Genomic DNA, 19,923 nt, shown 5'->3' with positions numbered 1-19,923 from the left:
AACATTTGCCTGGAAATGAGCAGCGGCGGCAGCAGGCGCAAAGGCAGCTGGAGGGGGCGGGGTGGTGGCAGCCGTGGTGGCGGAGGCGGAGGCAGCCAGCTCCGGAGCTTCCACGTGCCCAGTCCCAGCTGATGGCACCATGGCGTGGTGCGGTGGTAGGCAGCCCTGGTGCAGGTTGTTGGCCTAGCAGGGAGGGGAGTCTGGGAGAGGCTGAACTCTCTGCAAGTCCCAAGACTCCCCCCCGAGTCAGAGATGGACAGGTTAGTGGTTTCAACACACGAGTGGGAACACACAACTCCTGACATGCATCCAGGGTGGGCTCTGGACCCATGAGCCATGCAGGACTAACTGACTGTCCTCTCTCTATCCCCAGCCTAGTACCTGGCACATAATGGGGTCTCTGTACAGGTTTGTTGCATGGATAAATCAACAGATAGAGGAAACCAAGGCCCAGAGAGATTAAGTGATGGCTCTAGGGCCACACAGCATGTTAGCAGACAAGCTGGAAATTTTGACTTTGTTTCCCTTACTCTCTCCATAACCCCTGTAATGCTGGCATGAAGAAATTCATTGTATCATTTCAGGGGCAGATGAGTACACATACCACGGGTGTGCACACCTCACTCTCTGCCTTGAACAGTTCTTCCAGCTGTCTACCCACCATCCTGTCCACCTGGGTCGGGGGAGGGGCAGTTTTCCCAGGGCTTCTTGGGGTAAAGTTTTCTCCCATCAGGAGAGAGGTGGGGGAAGGGGTGGGGCTGACTTAGGGGCAAGGGCTGAGGCTTGGTCTCTTCCTAAGACAAATTGGTCACCAGGAGTTCAGGGTTGGAGTTATTGAAGAAAATCTCTTAACTTAAACGCCAGACCTCCCCTTGCCTGCCATCCAGCCTGTCCCAAGGCCTCGGAGCATCACCCACGGCCACCGTGCGCTCCTTAGCACCTCCAGAGTGCCTCCCCACTGGGCCTCTGGCCTTGGCTTTCTCTTTGTCCCATTCCACTCAAGGGCCCTGCCTGATTATGTTGCTGAAATACAGGTTTGTTCACGTCTCCCTCCTGTCGAGTGGTCCAGGGGGTGGACACTGGGGCCGCACTGCCCGGGGTCAGATGTAGGCTCTGCCCCTCACTGGTTCTGTGATTCTGGCAGAGTGGCTTCACCTCTTGGAGCCGCCCTCTCCTTGCTTGTGAAGTGGGACGACACCCTGTATACGGACCAGCTGCAACTCATCACACACACCAGGCCGAGTCACGGACTCCTGTTAGAGGCCCAGACTGGGCTGCCACTCGCCTGGGACACCCCCCTACTGCTGGCACTCACACTGGCCGTGCTGGGTCCCCCCAGGTGCTGCAGGAGGAGAGTCCGGGGGAATGGGACAGACGGAGGGAAAGCAAATGTTTTAAAAGAATTTTTACTTGTTTATTGATGTTTACTTGAGGAGGATTAGCCCTGAGCTAGCACCTGCGGGCGCAGGCCTACACCCACACCAGCCGCTCTGTGGCAGCAACCACGTGCAAAGTTCTGCTCTCACCTCACTCCCATTCCTGGCCCCTGCTCTCGGAGGGAGATAGCAGACTCTGCACTGTTGGCTAGCTCTCTCCTCCTTTTTCTGAGCACATAGCTAGATGCACACAGGCTAACGCGTGCGTGATAGAGCCGATTGTATCCACATCTGCCCATTATCTATCTGTCTGTCTTTCGATCAACTGGAACAACTTCCATTCTCATGCCAGTGGCCTTTTCTTGCTTTTGCCCTTGCTGTTATTCCCTCTGCCCAGAATATTCTCTTTGTCTACCCCTTGGCTTTTTACTTTTCCCATAAATGAAGACCCAGCACGAGGCCTATCTGCCCTATGGTGGTGTCCCTGATCAGCTAGCCAGAGCTGAGTTCTCGGGGCTTACGGGGACCCTTTCACGGTGCCACCATAGCCCGCCGAGTGCACTTTTCTTAGCCTCTTCTGGAGAGCGAGCTCCTGAACGCAGGGCCCTGGGCTCCTGCTTTGTGGGCATGACAGTGACCAGAACTTGGGGAGTCCTTATCAGTGAGGACCGAATGGAAGGCCTGATTGGGATTTGCAGGCAAGGCCGGAGGAGGAGTTTGCGCATGCATGCGTCTCTGTGTGCACACGTGTGTAAGTATGTGCACGTGCACACACGTGCCCACATGCATGTGCACACACACGTGTGTTTTGGCCCGTCAGCCTGATGCTCCCATCTAATTGGGTTTCTGGAGAAAGGTACCTGGTGTAATTTTTAATTAGGAATCAGACCAGTGAAGGAGAGGGCCAGCACGGCGGCTGGAGGTCTTTCTCAACGCTGGAGTTCCCCTTAACAAGCACTCACTGACCAGGCTGGCGAGGCAGCGTCAGGGTGTCGCCTGTGCAGCACTCTTGCCCCGCAGCTGAAGAAACTGCTGAGGAGGAGGAATCGGAGACGACTGGGTATGCCTGCGGAGCTGTGGGGCTCCACGTCTTTTGGAAGAGCTGGAGTCCCTGCCCTGGGAGTCGTGCTGGAAGCCTGGCCTCTGTCAAGGGGATTGCCATGGCCTGCTTCCCCCACCCGGGATGTGTTTAGCATATTTGTTGTAGGTAACAGGATCTGTGCAGACTGGCAGGTGGGGAGTAATTACCTGGGCACCAGGGTGGGGTAGGGAGCCTCACCTGCTGGTGGAAGCCCGCCCCTGGGCTTCCGGGTGTGCGAGGGCCCAGGCAGCTGTGAGGACGCCGCCAGGGCCTGTGCAGCATCCAGATAGGCGCCTCCTGGCAGGGGTTGGCCGAGTACCGCACACGTGGTGGGGTGGTGTGGACACTGGGACGCGCACGGATATGGGTGTGTTCTTGAGGATGCTTTAAACTGTGGCTCAGCACTCTGTCAATGCCAAGATGCCCTGCGGCGGAGAGCACGGACCCTCAGGCAGACGGCCGCAGGGCTCCCCATTGCGCACTGTGTGACTGCAGAAATGACTTCTTACCTCTCTGTGCCTCACTTTCCCCTTCTGGAAAGCAGGAGTAGCAACACTGCCTCCCCCAGAGGGTCACAGGGAAGAGTAAAGGGATAATATAGGTCCGTGTTCCCTTATTCATAATTCTCAATTCTAGAAAGCCTGAACCCTGAAAGGTTTTTGGTAACTCATTTGGCAGCAAAATTTGACCTGGCTGATGCGAAGCTATTTATAGTCTTTATTTAATTCACGTTGGTGACTGTCTCTGTGTGTTGCTGCAGAAATATCAATATGCTTGATTGCTTCTGAGGTATTCTTAAATACTCAGGAATGCACTGTATTACCTTTCTAGAACCTGAAAAAATGTGAATTCTGGAACACATCAGGCTTCGAGGTTTCGGGTGGGGGGTGTGGACTGGCACATGCAAGGCGTCACACAGAACAGTGCTCAGTAGACGTCAGTGGACGCCACCGAGCTGAGCAGCATCGCCTGCCCCCGGCCTTGCCTTTCTCCCTCTCCTTCTCAGCCGCGCAGAACGAGGCCTTTCCTTTGCCTTTAAGCCGTCCTGGCACTTGTGCACGCGTGCACAGACACTCATGCCATTCCTCCTTGGCAGGAGTTGGGACGCCTCATAGCAGGTTGATTTGTGCTTGGGGTGTGGCGGAAGGTCCAATGCCTGGCCCGGCCCCAAGGGTCGGCCGCCAGATCCGATGCCCTTGGTTTGCCTCCGTTTCAGAGGTGGCTGCTGCCAGGCCTGTAGCCCCTTGCAAGAACGGGGCCAGATGGGGACCCGCTTCACTCACTGTCCTTCCGTCTCTCCCAGGGGCAGTCATCCTCGTGTGGAGGCCCGCTGCCTGGTGCATGCTGACACCGTTTCTCCTGCACCCCCTGGGCAGCCAGGCACAGCTAACGAGGAACGCTCGGCCTTCCTAGTTGTGGGAATCCTGTTGGCTCTGACACCACCTTCCAAAGGGACTGTGGGGTGTGGAGTCACATCTGCCGGGAAGGAAGGCACTTAGGAAACTCGAGGTGAACCTGTCTTTATTGATATGTTTATTTTTTAGTCCCTGGGAAGGCATCTCTTTGGAGCTGTGTGCGCCTGACCTGACTCCCTAAGGGAACTGGCCAGTTCTCGCTGGAGTTCTTCTGCTCACGTCCTCCGGGCACGGTTCCAGTCACACCACACTAGCCTTTCAGAGAGCCCCCCAAAAAGATGCTTTAAATGCCTTGCCTCAGGCCAGCGTTGTCAGCTAGCTGCGCTTTATCTCTTCTGTTTGGGTTGTAAAACCCAGCACTTAAGAAAATCCCCGCTTCAGATTAATTGTAGCCGCACCTCTCCACGCAGTGAGGCAGCGTGCTCAGTCATTCTGGCTTCACAGCTTTTGGGGCAGAGCAGGCTGGAGTATTTGGGGAAACTGAGTCTCAGGTAGGGGTGGACCCTGGTTGGAGGCGGCACAGGGGCGGAGGTGAGCAGGGACTAGAGCAGAGGCCCCTGGACCACTTGTGCCCTGCTCCTTGGCACCGGGTAGTCCCCGCGGCTGAGCCCCTCTCCTGGCAGAGGTAGGCAGTTAGGGGCCACCCCTGGTGGCCCATGAGGCGGGAGAGTCCCCCTTCCATCCTGCCTCGCCAGGCCGCCACCTGAGCTTGGACAAGCCTGGATGCCGTCCACTTTCTGCGAGGAGCCACATTTTCCTTTGGCTGTGACCGTGGGCGTCTGCACTGGCCTCCTGCAGAAGCAGGTTGCTTGAGGGTCGAGGGTGGCAAGACACTGACATCAGCCAGCTGACAACACCTACTGTGTGCTGTGTCAGGTGGCCATGGCTCTCCAAGTCGGCAAAGATGGAGGCCGCTGCCTGGCTGCAGCAGCCACCACCTGCATCCTGGGGCTCTGGAGGGAGTGTCCAGCCCTGGCGTGAGCCTCTTCCCCTCTGTGGCCGCTGCCCAGATGTAGGGGAACGGGCAGGTGGTGCTTGCCCTTGGCTGTTCCTCCCCTTCCTGTCCCAGTGGTCCCTGGTAATCCCACCTGTGGCCATGGTGCTTGGCAGTGTACTGAGCATCTTCACTGCGTTACTCTCCTCTGACCATCACGGCAGCCCTGTGGGGCAAGCAGAGCCCGAAGAGTGGGAACTGAGGCTCAGAGCGAGAGCCAGACTTATGCAGGACCTCATGGCCTAGGAGCAGAAAGAGGCCCAGCAGGGCTTCTGTGTGGGGGGTGACATGGTGCTGGGGAGCAGTACTGCCAACTGTTTTTTCCCTGTGACTCTCTTCGGAATCCTTACAGTAAGAGTGAAGTCGGGGCTCTCTGAGGGGCTTCTGGGTCCAACTCCTGCTTCCTGGGGGCAGACCCTGTAAGGAGGGGTCTGTGCTCACCTGGGGCAGCCTGGCCCGGCCGCGTGCCCTGGGCCGCCCCGTCAGCTGGGCTTGGTTCAGGAGCAGCTGAGGGGAGTTGAGCCTGAGGGGAGTCTCTGGGGGTGACAGGGCACTCGTGTCCTGCCCAGTGGGTGTGATGGCCTGGGCCTCTTGGGAAGCCTGTGTAGATGATGAGGCAGATTTGAGACCCTTCTTTGCTTTGCCTACCCCATTCCCTGTGCTTACTAAGGGCCACCATTTGGGGGTTGGGGCAGGCACTGAGCTAAACACTTTCTAGACATCATTTCCTTCAATCCTCAAGTTGAGGAGGGGTCATTTTATAGTTGAAGTTTGTGGTTCAGAAAGGGGAAGTCACTTTCCCCAGGTCACACAGCATTTATGTGGCAGAGCCAAGATTCAACCCCAGGTCGTGTGCTTGACCTCCTCTGCCCACTCTTTTCCCTCCTGGTGCTTGTTGGGGACATGGCTGGGGGAGCATGCAGGATGTGGGATCTGTGGGCATTGGTGAGCTGGCAAAGGAGCTGCTTCCCTGGGTCCTGCTGCCCATGCTGAGGCTGCCTCAGGTGGCTCTGAGTCTCTTGCCACCTGACTGTGTCTTGGCAGGCCTCCAGGGGTGCCAGGAGGTCAGCCTGGGCCCTGCCAGTTAAATGGAGAAGGGGTCACAGCCACCACCAACCCAGTGGGACCTACTGGGTAGAACCGGTGCCCAGGCCCCTTTTCTGAATGCTCCCTGGGGGCCAGATGTTCTGCCTGTCTAACAGGTTACAGAAGGAGCTGCTTGGCGAGGGCAGGGCGGGGAGGGTAGGAGTCCCGAGCTGGGTGGACTCAAGACTGGCGGACTCAGTTCCCTTTGGGAGCCAGCCCCCGAGCTGTGGCAGCTTGAATCTCCCACCCCCACCATTTCTGGGCCTCAGTTTTCAAGTCTGTGAAATGGGCAAGGGTCCTTGCTGACCCCCTCTCTGGCATGGGGTGAGCTGCCGTGTGGGAGGGGGCTGCCCTCCTGGGTCCGGGTGGGGTGGTCTGAGGCTCTCGCAGTTCTGGGAGGTGGGGCAGCTTCAGGCCCTGTGTGCTGGAAAGGCCCCTCAGGTGGGGTCCCTCCCGTTTCTCCTGGGGGTCTTTTTAGAGGGAGGCTGCGGCTTGCAGACTCCAGGCCAAGTAGAAACTTGGCAGGGAGGCAGCGGCCGGGCAGGGCACGAGCATGCGACTTTGAGCCAAGCAGACTGCGTGCTGGCTCCGTCGCCCGCCAGCCAGGGACACGGGCCCAGGCTCCTCTGCTCCCTGAGCCTCAGTTTCCTGTTCTGTAAGGTGGGGGTAACAATTGTATTTACCTAGGGCGTTGCTGTAAATTTCGGACTTGGGGCAGCAGGCTGCCAGAGGCCCCCGTGGTCCTGGCTGGTGGCTCCTTACACCTGGTTTGTTTTGTTTGATTTACTTAGTCCCCTTTCCCCACGCATGGGATTAGGATTGGGTAAGAAATTGGAAGCTATGAAATGACAGGTTGTGTCGCTAGCCCGCTGTCCGGCCGTCCTCTTGGGCCTGCACTCCCATGGTGCCTGCAGTGTCAGGGCCAGGCGGCGGACGTTCTGCAGGGCGTCCTGTGCCTGGCCACTGGCTGACACTCCCTCCCGGGGGCAGCACAGCGGTGCCACGAGGGGCCGACTGGAGGAAGAGGTGAAGGCTGAGAGCTAGTGAGTGGGGGAGCCAAGACTCGAGCCCAGCCTGGCTGTGTCCCAGCTCTGGGCGGAGCCCCTGGCTGCAGGTCGACTGGCGTGGAGGCTGCGGGGCGGGATGGGGAGGTCAGCTTTGGCAGTGGGCCGGCCTTCTGGCCTCCCCGCCAGGCCTGAGAGTGGCCACTAGCCCCAGCTCACCAGGCCTCTGGGCCCCTCTCCCCTTTTCTCCCTTGGCCCTCTGCCCCCCTTCCTTGGCCTTTGACTCCCCCTCCTCAATTTCCCTAATGGCTTAGCCCAGGTGGCAAGTTGCGTGGAGAAACTTCTCCAGGGAAATGAGTCCTCGCTACCAGCCTGGGCCTCAGGTGTGCGCACAGCGGCCCTCCCAGGGGGCCTCCCCCACCTCCAGCTGTTAGAAACGGGAGAGCTGTGTGTATTGTGTGCCCGGGTGCGGCGTATGTGGCTGTGTGTGTAACGTGACTGTGTATAGAATTGTGTGTGTGTCACTGCTGTGTGTGTCTGGATGTGGGTGTGTGTTGGAGGCTGGTGGTGATGGGGAGGTGCTGAGGTGTGGGGCAGGCCCAGGAACGGAGGATGGGGCTCGAGTTACTGCCTCTCTGATTAAAACTCTCTTTGTAGAACAGAGTTACAGACATGTTTAGATAATTAGAACAAAAGCCAAGAGAACAATTCCGTTCAAAGGGACGAAGCTGGGAGGTGGGGGCCCAACAGGATCTGGGGGCCGCGTTCTGTCCCCCCAGCTCTCTGCGGCCTTCGCTGCGTTTTGATCACGCTGTTTAGAAAATCCCTTTGTTGTAGGATAAACTGACGTTGGCCTGCGCGTTTCTGCTGTGAAGTTTGCTGTGTTGCGGGGCCCACTCGGGACAGCCAGGCCATTAGGAGCTGATTAAATGAGCTAATTTTAATTTGTTCAGTGGTTACAGATGCAGAGACCTTTCCATGCCCTTTTCTCGAGGCTGTATTTATTTATTTTTTTTCTGAAGAGAAGAAGACCTTCAGGTCTCCCTTTTCTCTTCCCATCCCCCCTAAAAAATAAACATATAAAAACATTTTTAACAAGAACTTCAGCTGGGAAAGAAGGGGCTTGAATATGAGCTTAACCTCGAGGTGCCAATGGGGCCTCCCCGAGCTGGGGCGGAGCTGCTGGAGTCGGGCTGAGGGTGATGAGCCAGATGCGAATTGATGGGAACGGGCTGAGCCTTCAGCCTCGCCTCCAGGCCTTTGCACGTGCTGCTGCTGCTGCTGCTGGGAGCCCTGTTTCCGTCCCTGCTTCCTTTCCTTGGTGAATTCTTATCCATCCTGCTGCTCTCAACGTGGAGGGTGCTTTTTCTGGGAAGCCTCTTGGCCCACGCCACCCCTGTTCTCCACAGCCCCCTGGACTTCTCCAGTTGTAGCAGATGTCACAGCATGCAAACGTCTGTCTCCCTCACGAGGCTCTGAGCTTCGCAGGACAAGAACCACCCCTGTGTTGTCCCCTTGGTACCCCCCGCACCAGAGTGCCTGGTGGCTGCTGAGCACGTCACCAACATCCATCCAATAACCGGATGAATGAGCGAGAGAAGGACTGAATGGGTGGATGACGTCTACACTTCCTGAACTCCACCACACACCAAGCTCTTGGTGTCAGCACCCTGGGTCCTGCCAACCTCGAAGTGTCACCTGTAGTCATGTGTCCCTGGGCCGTCTCCTCACCCCGGGTCTCTGTCCTCACTGCTGTGGGGTGAGGACGCAGTGTCGAGGGCCAAGTCTCCAAAAATGAACATCGTGGGAGCAGGGGACTCACGCCTGCCCAGCCCAGCGGGACCCCGATCCCAGGCTCACAGTGCAGCTGAGGCCCGGCTCTGCTGGACGGCTGACCCGGCCGGCCGGGGAGGGGAGGAGGGGGATGGTGCCAGAGTTGGCTTCTCTCAGCGCTGTGGGTGAGCGGGCCCTGGGAGGATGGCGTGCCTACACACTGAAGGCGCTCAGAGCACAAGAAAGGAGGGATGGGGTGCTTGCAGTCAACCGCCCCTGATCTTGCCCATGCTGCCCGGTCCCCTCCCTGCTCTCTCATTTTTAATGCCCCCTTTCGCTCAGGTTGGGTACCTTTTAGTGGGCAGTGGGCTTGTCCTGGAGCTGTGCAGTGCCGTGGCCTAGCCAGTTTCTGAGGCCTGGCTTCTGTCTGCTGAGAGCTCCTTCCCACAGACAGCACCCCACCCACCCCACCCAGGGGCCTCAGAGGGGCTGTCCCCCACCCTGTCCTGGCAGCCCCTGTCTCTCCGTGTTCCTCCTTTAACCCCAACCTCAGCGACAAGCACTGGAGCGGCGGCTGCCCCAGCCCCCCATCTCTGCAAAAATCCCAGAGCCGGAGGGGAGTCAGAACTCCCCGGGCGCCCCTGGGGCCCTCAACTGGGTCAACATCTGGCCGAGTGGCCGAGCCTTTGGCCTCCTCTGTCTCCCCCTCCTGAGGCCCTTCCTCTCCCCATTAGCCGGAGTCTCCGCCAAGCGCCGCCGGGAGCAGCTCACTCTTGGCCCTTCCTCTCCCGGCTGAGGCCGAGGGTGGGGATGCGTCCTGGGGCTGAGGTCACCAGTGGGGCAGGGGGAAGCGCCTCTCTGGCCCTCGCTTGCCCCGCTGCTGGGTGCCGGGAACAAAGTCATCCACCACCTAGTCCTGGGGCGCCCTGGTGAGCAGGGGGAGAGGTAAGCGGGGGTGGGGCTGGAGGGGAGAGTGAACAGAACAGGCTGGTGTCTGCACAGGAACGCCCAGAGTCCCATTAGAGGCTCCTGGCTCGTTGGGAAGCGGAATGTTTGCTCAGAGTGGAATCCATTCCAGAAGGAAGGAAACTGTTTTCCTGGAGTGGGAGAGGAGAAGTGAGGGGCTAGGAGGCACCGGCGGCCGGGCGTCAGATGTGGTCAGAGCCCGCAGCGAGAGGGTGGCGGCCAGCACCCTCATTTCTGGGTCTGGTGCTGCTCTCCCTGCTTCCACTACCCTTCTCTCAGTGCCGCCACTGTGGCCTCCTGGTCCCCCGGTCTCCTGTGAAGAGGCCTGGCTCGCATCCCTAATGATGGTCGGTGTGCCCTTTGGGCTGGTGTGACCCTGAGCGCTTGCTGGCCCCTAGGGGGCTGGCTCCCACCGCCTCCCACACCTCTGTCTGTCCACTTCCTACACTGTGGTTTCTGGCCAGTGTCTGGGAGGGTGCTGGAGTGCCGGTTTCTGGGTCTGGCCTTGCCACCCACAAAGCCAGGGTGGCCCTGAGCCGTTCCCTCCAGGGATCGGTCTCCTCCCCTGTCACAGAGGTGACATGCCGAGAGGACACTGGGACAGGCCTCTGGACTGTTAGTTGCCAGGCCGTGAATCCTGATGGACTCCGTGGGGCCTCCCAGGGCACACTTGGTAGTAAGTGGCATTTCTCGTGGCCAGCCACTTGTTCTCCTTGGGAGGGAACTGGTGAGTTTCTTTCTGTTTATGTTGTAACCAAGCTACCGAGATGGCAAACTTGGGCTCTGTGATTACACGGGTTTCAGAAGCAAATTGATAGGATAGCGTGTTATTATTGGCTACTGGGTTAATAGCTATTTTGGCAGGAGTACCAATCCTGTGTGGCGTTGCTGGCGCAGGCGCGAGAATGGCGCGATGGGGTAGGGAGGAATGGTGGGTGCGTCTTGCACAGAGCGGCAGGCTGTGGAGGACCCCAGGGGCCTCCCTCTCCTGGCAGTGCTTGCTTGGAGGATGCTCAGCCCCGATTAGCTGTTGCCGAAACCAAGACCAGAGAGGTTGAGAGACCAGCGTCAGGTCACACAGTGAGTTGATGCTGGGGTTGGATTCTTGGTCCCTGTGGGAACGAGCAACTTGGCCTGTGATCCCTGGAGACAGGACAGGTGCCTTCTCTCTGAGCATCACGTTGGCATCTCGGAAAATGGAGATTTGGAAAGTACCCAAAGCTGCGTGCTCCAGCCTCAGGGAATTTGCACCTGCTAGTTCCCCTGCCTGGAATGCTTTTCCTCCAGATTCCGCCTTGGCCTGCTCCAGGTCTCTGCTCCAAGGTCACCTTGTCACCTGTGCAGAGTAGCAACCCCCATCCCTTCCCTCTCCACCCTTCTCCTGCTCTGCCTGACTTATGACAGACAGATGTATTGCCTGGGTGTGTCTCCTCTCATTGCTGTAGGCTCTCTGAGGGCAAGGATTTGTTATGCTCACTACCCTCTCCCCAGAGCCCGGAATAGCGCTGGCAGAGTAGGCGCTTGGTAATATTTGTTGAAGGAATAAATGAGTGTAAATGGCAATGTCGTTAAAAAAAGGCTGCCTTGTAACAGGTGACTGTTTCTCCCTCGTCTTGGAGGATGTGGGAGTCCAGGGACCCTATTGCTCCTGTCTCTAAGAGGGGGTCTGCAGGTCCTCCCTTAGTGCCGATGATGACAGCATTTCTTATTGCTAAGGAAGCTTGGAGGGGAACACACTCCCATCACTGGAAGGGACCGCACTCTGTGGCAGAGGGGATTTAAGGACCGGGTGGGGGTGGATTGGGTCCCCTCGAGGGTCCTTCTGTGTTTGGTTCTCTGCTGGGCTCAGTGCTAGGATCGCGGGCTCAGCTTTCTGTCACGGCACATTAGCAGCTCCTATCTAGACCCGGGAATGGTGCAAGGACGTGGAAATCTGAGGCTGCTCCTGGGCAGGGTGAACTGGAGTTGGGGAGAACCCTGCGGTGAACCAGGCGTTCCTCTCTTGCTGCCACTGACGTAGCAGAGACACACAGGGATGTGTCACTGAGCGTCTCCCGTGTGCCTGGCGCTGGGCCAGGTGCTTCACCTGGGTTACCCGGTTCAGTCCTCCCCCAACCAGAGGCGGGGGACGAGTGCCCTGCCTGGTTTTCCCTGGTGAGGCTTGCAGAGTTCAGTGACGTGTCAAGGTCACGTGGCGGGTCACTGGTGGAGCCAGGGTGTGAAACCAGGCTCTCTGGCCCTGGGGCCTCCCTGGACGTGATCCTGACGCCCCTGGAGCACAGGCTCCATGGCAGGGCTTCAGGCCCCAGCACTGGGAGGGAGCCCGGCACGGAGTAGGTGCTCAGGAAGCGCTCAGTAGGTGCTTGGAGAATGGGTGGGTGAATGAGTGTGGGGACTCCCCAGGATGAACGGGAAGTGGTCACTTTTTACTGTTGGCCCTTAGGCAGGGCAGGAGAGATCCAGGGCAGTGGTGCCAGGAAGGGCGGCGCCGTTGGTGCTTGGCTGGCCTGACCTTCTCCCAGAAAAGCTTACAAGGGGCCTGCTTGGCTGTGTGTTCCCAGCAGGAGGGCGCGCTTGTTCACAGGTGTTGGGTAGTTAGCAGGGAAGTCCCTGGCGAGGAAGACACACATGCACATGTGTACACGTGCAGACACACACACTGTGTTGTGTGGAGAGAAGCATCCACTTGAGGGGTTTTACCAGAAAAAAATGCAAAGCCCCGTCCCACCCAGATCACATTGCTGAGTCTGCGCCTTTGGGAGCAGGGAATCTCAGCTTCTTCCTTCCTACTTCTATCCATTTGTTCTGCTCTGGTCTGAGAAAATGGAAGCTCCCCCAGCCCACGCACCCCCGTCCCCCTTCCCTCCACTCCCCTCCCGGGGTCTCCTTTGTTTTAATGTCATTTCCCCAGGGAATCGGGCTGAGGCGGGGAGCTGAGTCTCTGTCCCTGCGCCCTTGTCCTGCCATATACACACACCCCTGTGCTCCCTCCCGGGCTCCCAGAGCTTCTTTCAAGTAAAAGAATGACAAATGGGGGCCACGCTGAAGACTGGAGTAATTGCATTTAAAGCACGGACACCCTCGGGAGCTCGGTGACCGTGGACAGGCTCTGCATGGTGGCTCCTCTGGGCCCAGGTGGTCAAGTGGTGGTCAAGCTCATTAACTCCCCAGCTTCCAGCCAGAGCTGCCACCCTGCCCACCGCTGGGCCTCCAGCTGACGGAGGCCTCCTCGAGTGGCTCCAGGCGCCTTCTTTGTGATTAGCTTTGTCATTCATTCATTCATTCTCTCCTTCGGGTATTCATTCATACCATAGTTAGAAAGTGCCTTCTTTAGACCAAGCCCTGGAACTTCAACATTTCACCTATCCATCCATCCAGTCATTCATTGATTCATGCCACAGTGTCGCCAAGCGCTTCCTCTAGGCCAAGACTTGAAATGCACCCTTTCGTCCATTCGTTTGTTTATTTAGACATGAAGCAGATTGTTATTACCAGGCACCTCACGTGGGCTCCTAGGGATCCAGAAATTCGGGGCTTCTCAGAGTTTTCTCCAGACAGTTCTAAGCCAAGAGTACCTGTGGGGAAACCTGAGTCCCATTCTTGGGAGAAGGTGAACATGGACAGGTGAGGCGCTGGCGGATGCGACGCCGAAGGGAAGGGTTAGGAAGATCAGCTCACTCGCAGCCCTGTGCTTGGCCCCCTCGTGACCTGGCTGAAACCCTCATTTGTCGACTCAGTCACTCACGGAATATTCAGCAAATGTGGAGGGCCTACTGTGTGCCCCACGCTGAGATGAGCTGGTAACCAGCCCTGTCTTGGACAGTGGCCCCTGGCAGGCTGTGGACCAAGCACCACCATCAGGGATGCTGTTCCCCTGAACTGGGCTGGGGCCAGTGTCCCCCTTCCCAGATGCCGCTGGGGGCAGGCCTCCGGCGTGCACGGGGGGATATGTCGTGTGCAGGATCCTGGGTGATGGACCACTTTCCATCAGGGCTGGGCTCTCAGTGCACCCCTCTGCCCTGTGTCAGTGACTCAGCCTCCTCTGGGGCGTGTGGGGGCGGCTCCCGTAAATCCAAGGATGCGGACATGTCCTGACATGGAGAGTCAGGCAGCCAGATCCTCTTGGCTCTGCTGCATTCGGCTTTGGGGCAGGTCCGTCCCTCAGACCTCAAGGACCTTGGTGTCCCCATATGCACAAGGAGTGGTTCGCTGGCCAGGCAGTCCCAAAGATCTGTTTCAGTTGTCTGAGCCTCAGCTTCCTCATCTGTAAAATGTGTCTAGTGAAAAAATTATGTGTGGTTTAAATGCATTAATAGAACTGAAACGTCTATGACTAATAATAGAAGTAAGTAAGTAAATAAATTAAAAATTGGCGTGGCATATAGGAAGTGCTCAGTGAGTGTGGTTTATGCTGACGGTTTTCAAGTCTGTTTCTGAGAGTGGGCACAGTGAGGGCGAGAGGAGGGTGTAAGGAGGTGGTGGCCATTCAGGCTGAGAAAGCAGAGGGGGGGGCAGCGGTGGTGTAGAGGCACCTAGAGAAGGGTCAGTGATGCTAAGAAGGGGCCAGGGGACTACACGCCCCAGTGGTGCTGTCTGCAACTTCACTGGCCCTGTCCCACACTTGGAAATGGAGTCAGGGGAGTGCCACGGCCGCCTCCAGGGGGTGACCTGACCTGCCAGCGCAACAACGTGGGGCTCCTCCTTCCCACTGTGGTCCTGGACCAGATGGCCGCCTCCCTGGCTGCTCCCCGTGCCCTCCGGAGCCTTTCCCGGGCCTGACAAGTGGGCTTCATCTCCTCCCACACAGCCGGGGCCGGGGCGGCCTTCAGTCATTGGCGCTCAACAGCTCGGCAACAAGGCCCATGATGGCAATTTTTCTGGAGTCTGAAACATCAAAATCTAGGGAAAATTGAGATTTTCTCTGCTGAGTTGTAGATTTGGACGAGTATAAAGGGTGAGTGGGACCTGCAGAGTGCCTGTGTGGCTGGCGCCAGCCATCAGGAGAATCCTAGGGCACCCCCGCAGGGCCCAGCGCACCTCTTCTCCCCTGCCCGTCTCTGGCCAGGCACTGCGCTGTGCACTCGGTGGCCACAAAGGCGGGCCACCCCCCCTCACAGCCTGGAGGGGAGGGAGGGACACACTGAGAGCTGCAGTCCTGTGCAGATGTAGGCGGGGGCAGGGGGCTCCACCGGGGGAGACCTGAGCCACTTTTAGGAAGATGCAGCCCAATTTTAGGTGGTTCGTACATTTTTTTTTGTTTGTAATTATGCATTTATTTTAATGGACGTTGCAAAATAATATTCATAATTTCATCAAGGTTACTAATCAGGATTATTATGCTAAGGTAGGTAGCATTGCTAGGCCTAAGGCAGGTGAAAGGACAAAGATGAGTAATAGTAATTAAAAGTAAGTAAATAAATAGAGCACAGGCCTTGAAGGTGTCCTCTCAGTGACTCAAGCATGAGAAATCCTGGCCAGGGGCACAGAGCGGGCTGTGGAGGTGGAGGGCCGCTGAATCTGGCGCCACCATGCAGGTAAGTGTCGCGGATGGCCTTCCGCAACACAGAGCCTGAGGCCGGGACTCGGGTCCAGGTTACATGATGGGGAGGTGGTCCCAGGGAGCAGGAGTGGGGGCACGGGGAGTGGGGCAGGGAAGGGGAAAGGTCCACAGGGGTGGAGTGTCCAGGTCACGGCTGTGGACGTGGGCTTGACTCTGCGGGGACCTCGGTGCATGTGCAGGACGCCCCAGGAAGGGCTCTGAAGGAGCTCACGGGCCCCAGTCCCCCTTCGGATGAGGGCCATCTTGGTGGGGGCTCCCTGCCTTCAGGGCTGTACGTGCCTAAAGCGCCTGCGCAGAAGCCCCTTAGCCCCCTTCCTTCAGTGTCCTCTTCTGTAAGATGGGACCGAGCTGGTGACCGCCTCGCTGAGTTGCTGAGCGGGCGCCTGCACGTTGCTGGTGCAGAGAGCAGTGTTTTCGGGGTGTGCCTCAGTCCGCAGAGGTGAGGCTCCTCAGTCTTGCAGGTGCTGCGGGCTGACCCCAAGCCGGGCTGCGGACAGCTTTGACAGAGCCGAAAAGCAGCACATCTGCACTTTGAACTCGGACAGTGCCAGCCTCGTCCCTGGAAGTCTGACCCCCAGCCTGAGAAGCGCGGGTCCAGTGCAGACGCCCCCCGAGGGTTCTCGGGGAGCATCCAGCCTGGGCTCTCAGTGAAGCTGGCTCTGTGGCGGGAGGTGTTCTTGCTCCTGAGCCCGTGTCACCACTCGTTTTCTTCCCTCAGATGTGGTGATTCACACACACGTCCCAGGGTGGTTAAGAGCACAGGTCACAGGTGGTCATAGGGGTTAAGAGGTCAGATGAGCCATAGTCAAAACCTAGCTCCGTCCTTTCTGACCTGTAAGACCGCAGACATGTTAATCAACCTTTGTAAGCCTCAGTTTTCTCATCTGCAAAATGGGGCTGGTAATTATAACTCGTCAGCCTGTTGTGACTGTTAAATGAGACAACGTGTGTGACCTGGAGCAAACACTCCAGTGTCAGCACATAATGATTGTCATTTATGACCCACATGTCATGTGCACATGTGTACCTATAGGGTAAAAAGAATCTACGGGTGAGTCATTTTTCCATGTCTGCTCAACACTCAGAGTTCTAGGTGGGATGCACTGTTTGTTTTCTCTGACACTGCGGTTGATGAAAATTACAATATGAATTTGGTCTTCTATTCATTCACTTGCTCATTGTACCTCACTGAGCGCTTCTCTGTCCGTACCTCCATCAGGAAAGGCACGTATACCAGCTACATTCTGCAGATGAGGCGAGGAGCGCCCAGGGGCCGAGGGTTTTCCCAAGGTTACGCAGCTATTGGGTCTCAGAACCAAGCTGCTGGTCCCGTGCTGGTTCAGCTGCTGGGAGAGGCCCTGGGCCAGACCCGCGGGCTGTGCTGCATTCTGCCTGGAGCCAGCCAGACCTGGAGGGGAGGGTGGCAGCTCCCGGGGCCTCTCTCTAGCACTGAGCTGTGGAGACCTCCTGAACTTGGCTCAGGCCCCACCCGGATACCCTGTGGATGACCTCCCCCTCGCACCTGCCCAGGTTGCTGTGAGCTCAGAGAGCTGAGTGGTGGCCTCTGAAGACTGGGGGCAAGGCCTGGGGCGGGGGGCGAGGCGACTGAGGCAGGGCCCGGTGTGGCAGCAAGCTCACAGGACAGGTATTCTCCAGCTGTAGCATCTTCTCTCGCATCTGCTCCTGGAGGTGCTGGGGCTGGGCTTGCTGCAACATCCCCCAGGGTCCCTGGGACCTGACTCCCTGGGTGTGGATGTGGCTGTCACAGGGGTTGGGGCTGGGACACACCTGGGTTGGTGAGACTGAGCCAGGACCTGGGGCTCAGCCTGGCTGTTTGTGCCCGTGCAGAGCCTCAGAAAACTCCCAGAAGTGGGCATTATGGGGCGAGAACGGGGGCTGGAGTTTGATGACCCGCACCTTACCCCATCAGGTTCTGCTTAGTCTGACGTCAGGAGGCTTCGCTGTCTGGATGGGACGTGGGGTTGGAAGTCGGAAGACCTTTGATTCGGGTCCCCAGCTAACGGGGGGTGGTGGCAGGAAGGAGACTTGCCCTGGATCAGATGGCCAGGAATCCCACCTGGGCTGCCTCGTTCACCCATTTCACATTCAGGGCTTCGGTCACATATGCACTGCAGGGAAAGCCGTGTGGGTTTGGGGGAGAAAAATAATTTCAGGGGCAAATCTGCGAGTGACTGTGTGATGGAGGTGTCCGCGCTCGCTTCCACTCCGGTGTCCCAGGCTTGGCCGCCTGTACCCCTGCCATGCTTTCTGCAACGTTTGAGCACAACTGGTGCTGCGATTCCCTGGTATTTTTAAGTCAGTTCTCTTTTCGTACTTAAATTCATTCATTTACTTAATTCTGCAAATGGAAAAATCAGTATTATTTGCTGTAAGTAGACAGTAACCTTAGAAGTAATTTAAAAACAAACCCAAAGGAAGCCCCGCTCTCATGTTGCCCCAGCCCAAAGCCGCTGTGCTCTGCAGGGGCCGAGCCTGGGGTCCGTTCCCTCTGTGGGATGCTGGAGACGAGCGACAGACACAGGCCTCCTGGAGGCGCTCTCGCCTGATGAGAAGGCTGAGAAGGGCATTGGAGGGCACTAACCTTCCCACTTTGTGTGTCACTGTTATCAGACGCCATCTTGGCTGCCCCCTCATCTCATCATGGCTTCTAACCGTGGGCAGCTCCCATGTTTGGGCAATGCCGGTCAGTGGAGAGGCTTGGCCTTCCTCTGAGCCCATTTGAGTGTCCCTGCCTCCCAGCATGGCCCCTCCTTCGGGCTCACCCTTTCCTGATGCTGCCCGGGAGGAAGCCCTCTGCCACCCTCTGCCTTCCCCAGAGCCCTGCAGGTGGGCACAGCTGTGGCCTGCGCCTGCAGACCCGGTGCATCCGACTGCCATCTCCCAGGCCCAGCCCGACGCCACCGAATGAGGGCCGGACTCCCAGCTCTGCAGAATGCCCTGGGAGGTGGGAGGAGCTGCACCCTGAGGAACGGGTTGGGTTTGGGTGGAAGAGATCAGTGGAGGGGCACCGCTGGTGAGCACCGTGGCCTGAACAAGGGCTCAGAGGCTGGGCCCGGCGAGGCATGCTCTCTGTTAACAGTGGGCGGTTTGATGGCTTTCTGGAGAAACATGGAGTCATTCCAGACTCCCTCAACTAATTGCTGTGCAACTCAGGGCCCGTGCCCTCTCTGGGCCTCAGGTGTCTGATCTGTGAAATGGGGAAATAGTGGTGGTACCACATGGACAGAGGTGAGGATTTAAGGAGGAAAGGCCTCGAAGAGCTTGGCACCATGCGTGCCGCACACACAGGGCTCTGTGGTTGGTGGCTGTAGGGTGGGGCTGGGAGGTGATGGCAGTCTGAAGTTCAAAAAGTGGCCCAGTGTCACCATGATCTGAAGGCACGCAGGGGACACAAGGGAGCTCCAAGATCTCAAAAATAGTGATACCAAGAACCACAATTCAGGGTGAGAAGTAGGCTGATGGCAGCGCCCGAAGATTGAGAAGAGGCGCTGACAGTGGCAGGCAGAGTCAGGGAAGGCTTCCTGGAGGCAGTGTCTTAAAGGACAGGTGCGTGTTAGCCAGGACAGAGCAGGTTTGGTGTGCCATGTGGCAGTACGGGCTTCCAGACGTGTTGCTCACCTCTCCCCAGAAAGAAAGAAGAACATCCACTTCCTTTCAAAGCCTCCGACGGGGGTGCGCCTCTGGATGCCACATGCCGCTTTCCTGAAGTCGGCAGAGGGGAGGCCAAGCACTTCTCAGAAGCTTCCAGGACTCCCAGACTGCTCTGACTTCTGCTCCAGAACGTAGGGAAGGGAAGACTGCTATCCAAACGAGCTTAATCCCAGTCAAAGGATTATTTTCTTACAGAGGAGCTTCACCTACACTTAATAGTTTTAAATTGTTCCGGGTACCAATTAGACTTTTAATTTTGCTGTTCCCTCCGGCGGCTGGAGGATGTGTGCAGTTTGCGTTTAATCAGAGTTGGTGTTTTTTTTTTTTTGGTGGTTCCGGGGGAGGGGAGGAGACGAGGAGACTGTTTTGGGGTTTCCTTCTGGTCCTGCCAGGGCTGGTGTCTGGGGGGGGTGCGCAGGGCGCCTCTGAGTTTGGGGTCCTCTGTCGGGCGGTGGTGGACATCCTCGAGGGCGGAACCCAGGTCTCCTGCGCCTGCCCGAAGGTGGGCCTGGGGTGCCGCCGCCATCCTGCCTGGAGAGTGAGTTAAATATATGGATTCTCCAAAAATTTCTGCAGCAATAGGGTGAGTTATTACTGATTCACAGAGCACGACAAAACATCGCTGCATGAATTAGCAAACAGCTGTTTCTAATTTGAGTTTAGAACGGTACACAGAGGAACTTGTTTCTCTGTTCACTCCTTTCATTTATAATGAATTTTAATCACCGCTACAGGTGAGAAAAATGTAGAAACAAGCTTGTATCTTGTGGAAGAAACAAAGGAGAGACAGATGCTAACAGATTTCCAGTCTGTGATAAAAGGAATGTTTTGGTGCACTTTACATGTAATTAGAGCGCAGCTGTTTCCAGTCCCAGGTCCGCGCGCGGCCGAATGTGGGCTCTGCCGATCTCCAAAGGGAGTAAAGAAAAACAGTGATTCGACCCCGAAAGCGTTTTGCTTCCTCTCGAGTGGAGTAGAGCCCTTTGCTTTGGCCTT

At 57.4% G+C, this 19,923-nt stretch overlaps 1 protein-coding gene across 5 annotated transcripts in view; it reads left to right on the top strand.

Annotated features, from left to right (window-relative positions):
* Window positions 1–19,923, top strand: part of ZNF423 (zinc finger protein 423) — a 315,937-nt gene that overhangs the window by 146,900 nt on the left and 149,114 nt on the right. Inside the window, exon 1 of one of the 5 annotated variants that reach the window (XM_014738458.3) lies at window positions 9,494–9,674. The exons of 3 other annotated variants lie outside the window; for them this stretch is intronic. The gene's annotated coding sequence lies outside the window, so the exon portion shown is untranslated. Of the gene's footprint in view, window positions 1–9,493; window positions 9,675–10,590; window positions 10,776–19,923 lie in introns of those variants that run through there. One more of the 5 variants, XM_023636933.2, reaches the window with a different exon arrangement.

The sequence above is a fragment of the Equus caballus genome, chromosome 3 (genome assembly GCF_041296265.1).
Source record: "Equus caballus isolate H_3958 breed thoroughbred chromosome 3, TB-T2T, whole genome shotgun sequence".
In the NCBI taxonomy this organism is placed as follows: Eukaryota; Metazoa; Chordata; class Mammalia; order Perissodactyla; family Equidae; genus Equus; species Equus caballus.
The sequence above is the reverse complement of the archived record's forward strand: the minus strand, read 5'-3'. Positions and strand labels throughout refer to the sequence as shown.